This window comes from Palaemon carinicauda, chromosome 38 (genome assembly GCF_036898095.1).
Source record: "Palaemon carinicauda isolate YSFRI2023 chromosome 38, ASM3689809v2, whole genome shotgun sequence".
NCBI classification, from domain to species: Eukaryota; Metazoa; Arthropoda; class Malacostraca; order Decapoda; family Palaemonidae; genus Palaemon; species Palaemon carinicauda.
The window spans coordinates 1,316,243-1,331,760 of NC_090762.1; the positions used below are offsets into that span (position 1 = coordinate 1,316,243).

The window sequence follows — 15,518 nt, forward strand, 5'->3', positions numbered from 1 at the left end:
CAGATTTTGTGTTAGACTACAGCATAGAGTCGTTTTATGGGTATAAATGTGGTCATCTCATATTTTCGCTCGCCGACAAAAATCATAGAAGATATATGAGATTTTATTCAAAAAGGCCCTATTTTTGGGGTCCGAATCGAGGAAGGGCCAGGCTTAGGGAAAATGCCCCAAAATTTTCGGTGTCAGATTTTGTGTTAGACTGCAGCATAGAGTCGTTTTATGGGTATAAATGTGGTCATCGCATATTTTCGCTCGCCGACAAAAATCATAGAAGATATATGAGATTTTATTGAAAAAGGGCCCTAGTTTTGGGGTCCGAATTGAGTAAGGGCCGGGGTCAGAGAAAATGCCCCAAAATTTTCGGTGTCAGATTTTGTGTTAGACTGCACCATAGAGTCGTTTTATGGGTATAAATGTGGTCATTGCATATTTTCGCTCCGGCTAGAATTATAGAAGATATATGAGATTTTATTGAAAAAGGGTCCTATTTTTGGGGTCCGAATCGAGTAAGGGCCGGGGTCAGAGAAAATGCCCCAAAATTTTCGGTGTCAGATTTTGTGTTAGACTGCAGCATAGAGTCGTTTTATGGGTATAAATGTGGTCATCGCATATTTTCGCTCTCCGACTAAAATTATAGAAGATATATGAGATCTTATTGAAAAAGGGCCCTATTTTTGGGGTCCGAATTGAATAAGGGCCGGGGTCAGAGAAAATGCCCCAAAATTTTCGGTGTCAGATTTTGTGTTAGACTGCAGCATAGAGTCGTTTTATGGGTATAAATGTGGTCATTGCATATTTTCGCTCTCCGACTAAAATTATAGAAGATATATGAGATTTTATTGAAAAAGGGCCCTATTTTTGGGGTCCGAATCGAGTAAGGGCCGGGGTCAGAGAAAATGCCCCAAAATTTTCGGTGTCAGATTTTGTGTTAGACTGCAGCATAGAGTCGTTTTATGGGTATAAATGTGGTCATCGCATATTTTCGCTCTCCGACTAAAATTATAGAAGATATATGAGATTTTATTGAAAAAGGGCGCTATTTTTGGGGTCCGAATTGAATAAGGGCCGGGGTCAGAGAAAATGCCCCAAAATTTTCGGTGTCAGATTTTGTGTTAGACTGCAGCATAGAGTCGTTTTATGGGTATAAATGTGGTCATTGCATATTTTCGCTCTCCGACTAAAATTATAGAAGATATATGAGATTTTATTGAAAAAAAGCCCTATTTTTGGGGTCCGAATCGAGTAAAGGCCGGGGTCAGAGAAAATGCCCCAAAATTTTCGGTGTCAGATTTTGTGTTAGACTGCAGCATAGAGTCGTTTTATGGGTATAAATGTGGTCATCGCATATTTTCGCTCGCCGACAAAAATCATAGAAGATATATGAGATTTTATTCAAAAAGGCCCTATTTTTGGGGTCCGAATCGAGGAAGGGCCAAGCTTAGGGAAAATGCCCCAAAATTTTCAGTGTCAGATTTTGTGTTAGACTGCAGCATAGAGTCGTTTTATGGGTATAAATGTGGTCATCGCATATTTTCGCTCGCCGACAAAAATCATAGAAGATATATGAGATTTTATTGAAAAAGGGCCCTAGTTTTGGGGTCCGAATCGAGTAAGGGCCGGGGTCAGAGAAAATGCCCCAAAATTTTCGGTGTCAGATTTTGTGTTAGACTGCAGCATAGAGTCGTTTTATGGGTATAAATGTGGTCATTGCATATTTTCGCTCTCCGGCTAAAATTATAGAAGATACATGAGATTTTATTGAAAAAGGGTCCTTTTTTTGGGGTCCGAATCGAGTAAGGGCCGGGGTCAGAGAAAATGCCCCAAAATTTTCGGTGTCAGATTTTGTGTTAGACTGCAGCATAGAGTCGTTTTATGGGTATAAATGTGGTCATCGCATATTTTCGCTCTCCGACTAAAATTATAGAAGATATATGAGATTTTATTGAAAAAGGGCCCTATTTTTGGGGTCCGAATTGAATAAGGGCCGGGGTCAGAGAAAATGCCCCAAAATTTTCGGTGTCAGATTTTGTGTTAGACTGCAGCATAGAGTCGTTTTATGGGTATAAATGTGGTCATTGCATATTTTCGGTCTCCGACTAAAATTATAGAAGATATATGAGATTTTATTGAAAAAGGGCCCTATTTTTGGGGTCCGAATCGAGTAAGGGCCGGGGTCAGAGAAAATGCCCCAAAATTTTCGGTGTCAGATTTTGTGTTAGACTGCAGCATAGAGTCGTTTTATGGGTATAAATGTGGTCATTGCATATTTTCGCTCTCCGACTAAAATTATAGAAGATATAAGAGATTTTATTGAAAAAAGGCCCTATTTTTTGGGTCCGAATCGAGTAAGGACCGGGGTCAGAGAAAATGCCCCAAAATTTTCGGTGTCAGATTTTGTGTTAGACTGCAGCATAGAGTCGTTTTATGGGTATAAATGTGGTCATCGCATATTTTCGCTCTCCGACCAAAATAATTGAAGATATGTGAGATTTTATTGAAAAAAGGCCCTATTTTTGGGGTCCGAATCGAGTAAGGGCTGGGGTCAGAGAAAATACCCCAAAATTTTCGGTGTCAGATTTTGTGTTAGACTGCAGCATAGAGTCGTTTTATGGGTATAAATGAGGTCATCGCATATTTTCGCTCTCCGACTAAAATTATAGAAGATATATGAGATTTTACTGAGAAAAGGCCTTATGATCAGAAATGATGTGGCTAAGGCATTGGGACTGAAAGGAAAATGTGTCAGATTAGCTGTGACTAAATTGGGCGACAAAACTCTGACATACAGTATAGAGTATGATCTGGTTTTAACCGACAAGGATGGGAATGATGTCAATGTTACTGCTTATGGAATCGATGACATTACATTTCAAGTCGGTAAGGTAGATTTATCAAAAGTGAAACATTTATTCCAGGGTGTTAATGTATGTGCATTAGATAGACCTTATGGGAAAATAGATCTCCTAATTGGTTCTGATTATTGCTCTTTAATTCCAACAGTTAAGGAAACTGTGGCTGAAAATTTACAGCTCAGGGAATCACAGTTTGGAATGTGTGTGTATTATTATTATTATTATTACTTACTAAGCTACAACCCTAGTTGGAAAAGCAGTATGCTATAAGCCCAGGGGCTCCAACAGGGAAAATAGCTCAGTGCGGAAAGGAAAAAAGGAAAATAAAATATTCTAAGAAGAGTAACAACAATAAATATCTCCTATATAAACTATAAAAACTTTAACAAAACAAGAGGAAGAGAAATAAAATAGGAGAGTGTGGTCGAGTGTACCCTCAAGCAAGAGAACTCTAACCCAAGACAGTGAAAGGCCATGGTACAGAGGCTATGGCACTACCCAAGACTAGAGAACAGTGGTTTGATTTTGGAGTGTCCTTCTCCTAGAAGAGCTGCTTACCATAGCTAAAGAGTCTCTTCTACATTTATCGGTGGTGAGGATCAGGCAGTCATCCCGATATTGTTACCTTATCAGTGTTCAGGAGTAATCCAGGTATTAGCATTAATCATGTTTCCAGTCGTTGTGGGAAATGTGCAACAGGCAATGGCAATTATAGTATAAAAGAGGAAAAGGAGCTGGCTCTTATTGAAAGTGGGTTGATATATTACCTGGACAGAAAAGAATGGTCTGCTAAATTTCCATGGACTAAGGATCCCAAACTGTTGCAAAATAATGTATCTGTAGCTGTAGCTAGACTGAAAGGCACAGAGAAAAGATTGATTAAACGTTTTACGACAAGCTGAGTTTATATCTGGTACCTGAGCATACATTTCGACAACAATGCCTCCTCTCTGATACCCAGCAGATATCTCGTGCATTAAATATCGGCTAATTTCTTCTATCAGCTCTTACATTAACACATCCTTAAAGAACACAAGCTACATAACACCATTTGCTTGCATGAGTGCACAGCTGCACTCCTCAGCAACTACGCACGAACAGTTGGTTACGTGCACAACCTCCACCTGCCAGTCACTGGCCACGTCGACAGTCGACAGTACCACTGCCCACCGTCACAATTTTACACTATCGCAAACTTCACAAAACTTGAACATTACTAAAATACTTAAAGATAATTATTAGTGTTTAACTAATAATACACTCCTGCCTCCTTTATTGTTCTTCAACGGGTAGCAATACCACCAACTTGTGAACCGATCTCTCGATCACTGTCAACTAGGGGCCATCCTACTCTTTGCCACAATGAGCCTGCTCTCAAATACACCAGACTCTAACTCCCACCTAGCATATGCAACAGCACCATAAACATTTGTTGAACTATCACTTTAAATAACAAGTAAAGGCAATCCTTTGGCTGAGGTTGGCTTAACATTCCTTTCGAAATACAGAGTTTCAGTACCAAATAATTCACAAAAATAGGACACCCATGGTCTTTGTATTTTGTATCTAATGCTTACATCTCTCACCTTATTGTCTCTGCCTGTTTCTGTATCTACAACCTGCCCCATTTTCTATTTTCATCGCACAACATTTGTGTCTTTAATCAGAACAATATCACCAGGTTGTGCATTTCTTTTATCTGTGTGCCATTTTTGCCTTGCAATGAGTGTAGGGAAATAATCTCTCTGCCACTTACGAAAAAAAGCTGTCGACAACATTTTGTATAAAGTACAACCTTTTCTTGGTGTCACCTGATGTAGACCATGAACCAGTCTTTAGATATATAAATGCGGTCCCTTATGAGTTTGGTGGTTTAATTGATCATATCCTCGATTTATTAGGTCAAATTTCCTATTGTATTGACCATTTTTATTGATTTATTCCAGTCTTTAGATATATAAAAGCTGTCCCATATGAGTCTGGGGCTAATTGATCATATCCTTGAATGATTAGGTCAGTTTTCCTATTGTATTGACCATTTTCATTGTTTTTTTTCCTGTCTTAGATATATAAATGCTGTCCCATATGTGTTTGGTGGCATAATTCATCATATCGTAGTGTTAATAAGCCAGTTTTTCTATTGTTTTCACTATAGTTATTGAATTATTTCAGTCTTTAGTTATACAAATGCGTTCTCATGTGAGTCTGGTGGCTTAATTGATCATATCCTCGAATTAATAGGTCAGTTTTTCTATTGTATTGACCATTTAAATTGATTTATTCCAGTCTTTAGATATATAATACTGTACGATATGAGTCTGGTTGGTTAATTGATCATATTCTCGAATTAATAGGTCAGTTTTCCTATTGTATTCACCATTTTTATTGATATATTCCAGTCTTTGATTATATAAATGCTGTCCCATATGAGTTTGGAGGTTTAATTAATCATATCCTTGAATTTTTAGGTTATTTTTCCTATTGTATTCATCATTTGTATTGATTTATTCCAGTCTTTATATATATAACTGCTGTCCCATATGAGTTTGGAGGCTTAATTAATCATATTCTCGAATTATTAGGTTAGTTTTCCTATTGTATTCACCATTTTTATTGATTTATTCCAGTCTTTAGTAATACAAATGAGTTTCCATGTGAGAGTGGTGGCTTAATTGATCATATCCTCAAATTAATAGATCAGTTTTCCTACTGTGTTCACCATTTTTATAGATTTATTCCAGTCTTTAGATATATAACTGCTGTCCCATATGATTTTGGAGGTTTAATGGATAATATTCTCGAATTATTAGGTCAGTTTTCTTATTGTATTCACCATTTTTATAGATTTATTTCAGTCTTTAGATATATAACTGCCGTCCCATATGAGTTTGGAGGTTTAATTGATCATATTCTCGAATTATTAGGTTAGTTTTCCTATTGTATTCGCCATTTTCATAGATTTATTTCAGTCTTTAGATATATAAATGCTGTCCCATATGAGTTTGGATGTTTAATTGATCATATTCTTAAATTATCAGGTCAGTTTTCTTCTTGTATTCACCATTTTTATAGATTTATTCCACTCTTTAGATAGATAACTGCTTTCCCATATGAGTTTGGAAGCTTAATTGATCATGTTCTCGAATTATCAGGTCAGTTTTCTTCATGTATTCACAATTTTTATAGATTTATTCCACTCTTTAGATATATAACTACTGTCCCATATGAGTTTGGAAGCTTAATTGATCATATTCTTGAATTAATAGATCAGTTTTCCTATTGTATTCACCATTTTTATAGATTTTTTCCACTCTTTAGATATATAACTGCTGTCCCATATGAGTATGGAGGTTCAATTGATCATAATCCCAAATCATTAAGTCAGTTTTCCTATTGTATTCACCATTTTTATAGATTTATTCCACTCTTTAGATATATAACTGCTGTCCCATATGAGTTTGGAAGCTTAATTGATCATATTCTCAAATTAATAGATCAGTTTTCCCATTGTATTCACCATTTTTATAGATTTATTCCACTCTTTAGATATATAACTGCTGTCCCATATGAGTTTTGAAGCTTAATTGATCATATTCTTAAATTAATAGATCAGTTTTCCTATTGTATTCACCATTTTTATAGATTTATTCCACTCTTTAGATATATAACTGCTTTCCCATATGAGTTTGGAAGCTTAATTGATCATGTTCTCGAATTATCAGGTCAGTTTTCTTCTTGTATTCACCATTTTTATAGATTTATTCCACTCTTTAGATATATAACTGCTGTCCCATATGAGTTTGGAAGCTTAATTGATCATGTACTCGAATTATCAGGTCAGTTTTCTTCTTGTATTCACCATTTTTATAGATTTATTCCACTCTTTAGATATATAACTGCTGTCCCATATGAGTTTGGAAGCTTAATTGATCATATTCTCCAATTAATAGATCAGTTTTCCTATTGTATTCACCATTTTTATAGATTTATTCCACTCTTTAGATATATAACTGCTGTCCCATATGAGTTTGGAAGCTTAATTGATCATATTCTTAAATTAATAGATCAGTTTTCCTATTGTATTCACCATTTTTATAGATTTATTCCACTCTTTAGATATATAACTGCTTTCCCATATGAGTTTGGAAGCTTAATTGATCATGTTCTCGAATTATCAGGTCAGTTTTCTTCTTGTATTCACCATTTTTATAGATTTATTCCACTCTTTAGATATATAACTGCTGTCCCATATGAGTTTGGAAGCTTAATTGATCATATTCTTCAATTAATAGATCAGTTTTCCTATTGTATTCACCATTTTTATAGATTTATTCCACTCTTTAGATATATAACTGCTGTCCCATATGAGTTTGGAAGCTTAATTGATCATATTCTTCAATTAATAGATCAGTTTTCCTATTGTATTCACCATTTTTATAGATTTATTCCACTCTTTAGATATATAACTGCTGTCCCATATGAGTTTGGAAGCTTAATTGATCATATTCTCAAATTAATAGATCAGTTTTCCTATTGTATTCACCATTTTTATAGATTTATTCCACTCTTTAGATATATAACTGCTGTCCCATATGAGTTTGGAAGCTTAATTGATCATATTCTCAAATTAATAGATCAGTTTTCCTATTGTATTCACCATTTTTATAGATTTATTCCACTCTTTAGATATATAACTGCTGTCCCATATGAGTTTGGAAGCTTAATTGATCATATTCTCAAATTAATAGATCAGTTTTCCCATTGTATTCACCATTTTTATAGATTTATTCCACTCTTTAGATATATAACTGCTGTCCCATATGAGTTTGGAAGCTTAATTGATCATATTTTTAAATTAATAGATCAGTTTTCCCATTGTAGTCGCCATTTTTATAGATTTATTTCACTCTTTAGACATATTAACTGCTGTCCCATATGAGTTTGGAAGCTTAATTGATCATGTTCTCAAATTAATAGATCAGTTTTCCCATTGCAGTCGCCATTTTTATAGATTTATTCCACTCTTTAGATATATTAACTGGTGTCCCATATGAGTTTGGAAGCTTAATTGATCATATTCTCAAATTAATAGATCAGTTTTCCCATTGTAGTCGCCATTTTTATAGATTTATTCCACTCTTTAGATATATAACTGCTGTCCCATATGAGTTTGGAAGCTTAATTGATCATATTTTTAAATTAATAGATCAGTTTTCCTATTGTATTCACCATTTTTATAGATTTATTCCACTCTTTAGATATATAACTGCTTTCCCATATGAGTTTGGAAGCTTAATTGATCATGTTCTCGAATTATCAGGTCAGTTTTCTTCTTGTATTCACCATTTTTATAGATTTATTCCACTCTTTAGATATATAACTGCTGTCCCATATGAGTTTGGAAGCTTAATTGATCATATTCTTAAATTAATAGATCAGTTTTCCCATTGTATTCACCATTTTTATAGATTTATTCCACTCTTTAGATATATAACTGTTGTCCCATATGAGTTTGGAAGCTTAATTGATCATATTCTTAAATTAATAGATCAGTTTTCCCATTGTATTCACCATTTTTATGGATTTATTCCACTCTTTAGATATATAACTGCTGTCCCATATGAGTTTGGAAGCTTAATTGATCATATTCTCAAATTAATAGATCAGTTTTCCCATTGTATTCACCATTTTTATGGATTTATTCCACTCTTTAGATATATAACTGCTGTCCCATATGAGTTTGGAAGCTTAATTGATCATATTCTCAAATTAATAGATCAGTTTTCCCATTGTATTCACCATTTTTATAGATTTATTCCACTCTTTAGATATATAACTGCTGTCCCATATGAGTTTGGAAGCTTAATTGATCATATTCTTAAATTAATAGATCAGTTTCCCCATTGTATTCACCATTTTTATAGATTTATTCCACTCTTTAGATATATAACTGCTGTCCCATATGAGTTTGGAAGCTTAATTGATCATATTCTCAAATTAATAGATCAGTTTTCCCATTGTATTCACCATTTTTATAGATTTATTCCACTCTTTAGATATATAACTGCTGTCCCATATGAGTTTGGAAGCTTAATTGATCATATTCTCAAATTAATAGATCAGTTTTCCCATTATAGTCGCCATTTTTATAGATTTATTCCACTCTTTAGATATATAACTGCTGTCCCATATGAGTTTGGAAGCTTAATTGATCATATTCTCAAATTAATAGATCAGTTTTCCCATTATAGTCGCCATTTTTATAGATTTATTCCACTCTTTAGATATATAACTGCTGTCCCATATGAGTTTGGAAGCTTAATTGATCATATTTTTAAATTAATAGATCAGTTTTCCTATTGTATTCACCATTTTTATAGATTTATTCCACTCTTTAGATATATAACTGCTGTCCCCTATGAGTTTGGAAGCTTAATTGATCATATTCTCAAATTAATAGATCAGTTTTCCCACTGTATTCACCATTTTTATAGATTTATTCTACTCTTTAGATATATAACTGCTGTCCCATATGAGTTTGGAAGCTTAATTGATCATATTCTCAAATTAATAGATCAGTTTTCCCACTGTATTCACCATTTTTATAGATTTATTCCACTCTTTAGATATATAACTGCTGTCCCATATGAGTTTGGAAGCTTAATTGATCATATTCTCAAATTAATAGATCAGTTTTCCTATTGTATTCACCATTTTTATAGATTTATTCCACTCTTTAGATATATAACTGCTGTCCCATATGAGTTTGGAAGCTTAATTGATCATATTCTTAAATTAATAGATCAGTTTTCCCACTGTATTCACCATTTTTATAGATTTATTCCACTCTTTAGATATATAACTGCTGTCCCATATGAGTTTGGAAGCTTAATTGATCATATTCTTAAATTAATAGATCAGTTTTCCCACTGTATTCACCATTTTTATAGATTTATTCCACTCTTTAGATATATAACTGCTGTCCAATATGAGTTTGGAAGCTTAATTGGTCATATTCTCGCCATTTTTATAGATTTATTTCAGTCTTCAGATATATAACTGCTGTCCCATATGAGTTTGGAGGTTTAATTGATCATATTCTCGAATTATTAGGTCAGTTTTCCTATTGTATTCGCCATTTTTATTGATTTATTCCAGTCTTTAGATATATAAAAACTGTCCCATATGAGTTTGGAAGCTTAATTGATCATGTTCTCGAATTATCAGGTCAGTTTTCTTCTTGTATTCACCATTTTTATAGATTTATTCCACTCTTTAGGTATATAACTGCTGTCCCATATGAGTTTGGAAGCTTAATTGATCATGTTTTCGAATTATCAGGTTAGTTTTCTTCATGTATTCACCATTTTTATAGATTTATTCCACTCTTTAGGTATATAACTGCTGTCCCATATGAGTTTGGAAGCTTAATTGATCATATTCTCAAATTAATAGATCAGTTTTCCCACTGTATTCACCATTTTTATAGATTTATTCCACTCTTTAGATATATAAATGCCGTCCCATATGAGTTTGGAAGCTTAATTGATCATATTCTCAAATTAATAGATCAGTTTTCCTATTGTATTCACCATTTTTATAGATTTATTCCACTCTTTAGGTATATAACTGCTGTCCCATATGAGTTTGGAAGCTTAATTGATCATATTCTCAAATTAATAGATCAGTTTTCCTATTGTATTCACTGTTTTTATAGATTTATTCCACTCTTTAGGTATATAACTGCTGTCCCATATGAGTTTGGAAGCTTAATTGATCATATTCTCAAATTAATAGATCAGTTTTCCCACTGTATTCACCATTTTTATAGATTTATTCCACTCTTTAGATATATAACTGCTGTCCCATATGAGTTTGGAAGCTTAATTGATCATATTCTTAAATTAATAGATCAGTTTTCCCACTGTATTCACCATTTTTATAGATTTATTCCACTCTTTAGATATATAACTGCTGTCCAATATGAGTTTGGAAGCTTAATTGGTCATATTCTCGCCATTTTTATAGATTTATTTCAGTCTTCAGATATATAACTGCTGTCCCATATGAGTTTGGAGGTTTAATTGATCATATTCTCGAATTATTAGGTCAGTTTTCCTATTGTATTCGCCATTTTTATTGATTTATTCCAGTCTTTAGATATATAAAAACTGTCCCATATGAGTTTGGAAGCTTAATTGATCATGTTCTCGAATTATCAGGTCAGTTTTCTTCTTGTATTCACCATTTTTATAGATTTATTCCACTCTTTAGGTATATAACTGCTGTCCCATATGAGTTTGGAAGCTTAATTGATCATGTTTTCGAATTATCAGGTTAGTTTTCTTCTTGTATTCACCATTTTTATAGATTTATTCCACTCTTTAGGTATATAACTGCTGTCCCATATGAGTTTGGAAGCTTAATTGATCATATTCTCAAATTAATAGATCAGTTTTCCCACTGTATTCACCATTTTTATAGATTTATTCCACTCTTTAGATATATAAATGCCGTCCCATATGAGTTTGGAAGCTTAATTGATCATATTCTCAAATTAATAGATCAGTTTTCCTATTGTATTCACCATTTTTATAGATTTATTCCACTCTTTAGGTATATAACTGCTGTCCCATATGAGTTTGGAAGCTTAATTGATCATATTCTCAAATTAATAGATCAGTTTTCCTATTGTATTCACTGTTTTTATAGATTTATTCCACTCTTTAGGTATATAACTGCTGTCCCATATGAGTTTGGAAGCTTAATTGATCATATTCTCAAATTAATAGATCAGTTTTCCTATTGTATTCACTGTTTTTATAGATTTATTCCACTCTTTAGATATATAACTGCTGTCCAATATGAGTTTGGAAGCTTAATTGGTCATATTCTTGCCATTTTTATAGATTTATTTCAGTCTTCAGATATATAACTGCTGTCCCATATGAGTTTGGAAGCTTAATTGATCATGTTCTCGAATTATCAGGTCAGTTTTCTTCTTGTATTCACCATTTTTATAGATTTATTCCACTCTTTAGATATATAACTGCTGTCCCATATGAGTTTGGAAGCTTAATTGATCATGTTCTCGAATTATCAGGTCAGTTTTCTTCTTGTATTCACCATTTTTATAGATTTATTCCACTCTTTAGATATATAACTGCTGTCCCATATGAGTTTGGAAGCTTAATTGATCATGTTCTCGAATTATCAGGTCAGTTTTCTTCTTGTATTCACCATTTTTATAGATTTATTCCACTCTTTAGATATATAACTGCTGTCCCATATGAGTTTGGAAGCTTAATTGATCATATTCTCAAATTAATAGATCAGTTTTCCTCTTGTATTCACCATTTTTATAGATTTATTCCACTCTTTAGAAATATAAATGATGTCCCATATGAGTTTGGAAGCTTAATTGATCATGTTCTCGAATTATCAGGTCAGTTTTCCTATTGTATTCACTGTTTTTATAGATTTATTCCACTCTTTAGATATATAACTGCTGTCCCATATGAGTTTGGAAGCTTAATTGATCATATTCTCAAATTAATAGATCAGTTTTCCTATTGTATTCACCATTTTTATAGATTTATTCCACTCTTTAGATATATAACTGCTGTCCCATATGAGTTTGGAAGCTTAATTGATCATATTCTTAAATTAATAGATCAGTTTTCCCACTGTATTCACCATTTTTATAGATTTATTCCACTCTTTAGATATATAACTGCTGTCCCATATGAGTTTGGAAGCTTAATTGATCATGTTCTCGAATTATCAGGTCAGTTTTCTTCTTGTATTCACCATTTTTATAGATTTATTCCACTCTTTAGATATATAACTGCTGTCCCATATGAGTTTGGAAGCTTAATTGATCATGTTCTCGAATTATCAGGTCAGTTTTCTTCTTGTATTCACCATTTTTATAGATTTATTCCACTCTTTAGATATATAACTGCTGTCCCATATGAGTTTGGAAGCTTAATTGATCATATTCTCAAATTAATAGATCAGTTTTCCTCTTGTATTCACCATTTTTATAGATTTATTCCACTCTTTAGAAATATAAATGATGTCCCATATGAGTTTGGAAGCTTAATTGATCATGTTCTCGAATTATCAGGTCAGTTTTCCTATTGTATTCACTGTTTTTATAGATTTATTCCACTCTTTAGATATATAACTGCTGTCCAATATGAGTTTGGAAGCTTAATTGGTCATATTCTTGCCATTTTTATAGATTTATTTCAGTCTTCAGATATATAACTGCTGTCCCATATGAGTTTGGAAGCTTAATTGATCATGTTCTCGAATTATCAGGTCAGTTTTCTTCTTGTATTCACCATTTTTATAGATTTATTCCACTCTTTAGATATATAACTGCTGTCCCATATGAGTTTGGAAGCTTAATTGATCATGTTCTCGAATTATCAGGTCAGTTTTCTTCTTGTATTCACCATTTTTATAGATTTATTCCACTCTTTAGATATATAACTGTTGACCCATATGAGTTTGGAAGCTTAATTGATCATATTCTCAAATTAATAGATCAGTTTTCCTCTTGTATTCACCATTTTTATAGATTTATTCCACTCTTTAGAAATATAAATGATGTCCCATATGAGTTTGGAAGCTTAATTGATCATGTTCTCGAATTATCAGGTCAGTTTTCCTGTTGTATTGTCCTTTTTTATAGATTTATTCCACAGATTTATTCCACTCTTTAAATATATTAGTTCTGATGTCTAATTGACCATATTTTCGAATTATTAGATCAGTTTTCCTATTGTATTCACCATTTTTATTGATATATTCCTGTCTTTAGTTATACAAATGTGTTTCCATGTGAGTGTGGTGGCATAATTGATCATATTGTAAAGGCAACAGTGTCTGTTTCCCTTGTGTAAATTACTAAAACTACTGAAATCTGGTATTTCCAGGTAATTGAGGTAAACGGACCCGGACGGGTGCAGAAGAGGAACAGAGAGCAGCGTAGTTCCCATGGAGGGGTGGCCTGCCTTTTGTGCCTACCCTTGAGTAAAGGTCTGCAAACCTATCTCTCAAAAATGAAAAATAATATTCTACATGGCAACTCTCGTGCTTCACGCCAATATTTCTGCTCCCTCATGCTACCTGTATTGTTACCATTATAAAAAATACAAATTTTGGATTCAAATAAAATTACAAAATGACCTTATTACTTTTATTTTTCATAAAACATGATAACTAGATACAATGCCGATTGCTGTCTCGTAATGCCAATAACAGCTGATGTCGCGGCCCCAAAAAAAAAAAAAAAAAAAAAACTAAAACTTCAAATTTTAGAGATATACATTTATGCGTCCAGATATAAAGTCAGTCCGCCCTGGATTACCAGCGTCTGGTGTTATGTTTCTTGAGTACCGGCGATCCTCTTTCATCTCACCGTGTCGCGTCCAGATATAAAGTCAGTCCGCCCTGGATTACCAGCGTCTGGTGTTATGTTTCTTGAGTACCGGCGATCCTCTTGCCTCTTTCATCTCACCGTGTCATGTTTCTTGAGTACCGGCGATCCTCTCGCCTCTTACATCTCACCGTGTCATGTTTCTTGAGTACCGGCGATCCTCTCGCCTCTTTCATCTCACCGTGTCATGTTTCTTGAGTACCAGCGATCCTCTCGCCTCTTTCATCTCACCGTGTCATGTTTCTTGAGTACCGGCGATCCTCTCGCCTCTTTCATCTCACCGTGTCATGTTCTTGAGTACCGGCGATCCTCTCGCCTCTTTCATCTCACCGTGTCATGTTTCTTGAGTACCGGCGATCCTCTCGCCTCTTTCATCTCACCGTGTCATGTTTCTTGAGTACCGGCGATCCTCTTGCCTCTTTCATCTCACCGTGTCATGATTCTTGAGTACCGGCGATCCTCTCGCCTCTTTCATCTCACCGTGTCATGATTCTTGAGTACCGGCGATCCTCTAGCCTCTTTCATCTCACCGTGTCATGTTCTTGAGTACCGGTGATCCTCTTGCCTCTTTCATCTCACCGTGTCATGTTCTTGAGTACCGGTGATCCTCTTGCCTCTTTCATCTCACCGTGTCACCACACCGTCGGCTAATGATTTACCTGCGAAATAATTAATAGCACAATTAGTTATTATGCAAAATAATAGCACAATTAGTTAATATGCAAAATGGAATAAACTTCTAAAATGTGGAAAATATCTAATGGAACACAATTAAACAAAATTTAAAATATGCGATAGACAATTATTCGCAGTAATATTAGAGACAAAAATTTGTATTATAAAAGCAAAAATTGACAAATGAAACTGTTAAAAATTTGTATTATAAAAGCAAAAATTGACAAATGAAACTGTTAATTTTGTATTATAAAAGCAAAAATTGACAAATGAAACTGTTTTTAAACCAAAAATTGACAAATGAAACTGTTAAAACAATGTGCACATTTCATTTTTTATAGCCCCAAAAACTTGGATAAAAATCAAATGTGCACATAAAACATCCCCAATAACTTTGATACAAATAAAATGCCCGGATAAAATGTTAAAATGTACATAAAACAATACAATGTGCACATACTTCCAAAAAGCTTAGATAAAAATAAAATGAGCAGAAAAGTCACAAAAACTTGGATAGGGTAGGCTCCGGGTTGAGAGGGTGC

General features: G+C 33.6%; 1 long non-coding RNA gene across 1 annotated transcript in view; it reads left to right on the plus strand.

The window, feature by feature from the left end:
* LOC137630157 (uncharacterized) overlaps nucleotides 1-14,051 on the plus strand; it is a 34,899-nt gene extending 20,848 nt beyond the window's left edge. Inside the window, exon 2 of the long non-coding RNA XR_011041681.1 lies at nucleotides 13,799-14,051. This is a non-coding gene — a long non-coding RNA (uncharacterized lncRNA). The remainder of the gene's footprint in view (nucleotides 1-13,798) is intronic.
* Nucleotides 14,052-15,518: the final 1,467 nt, after the last annotated feature.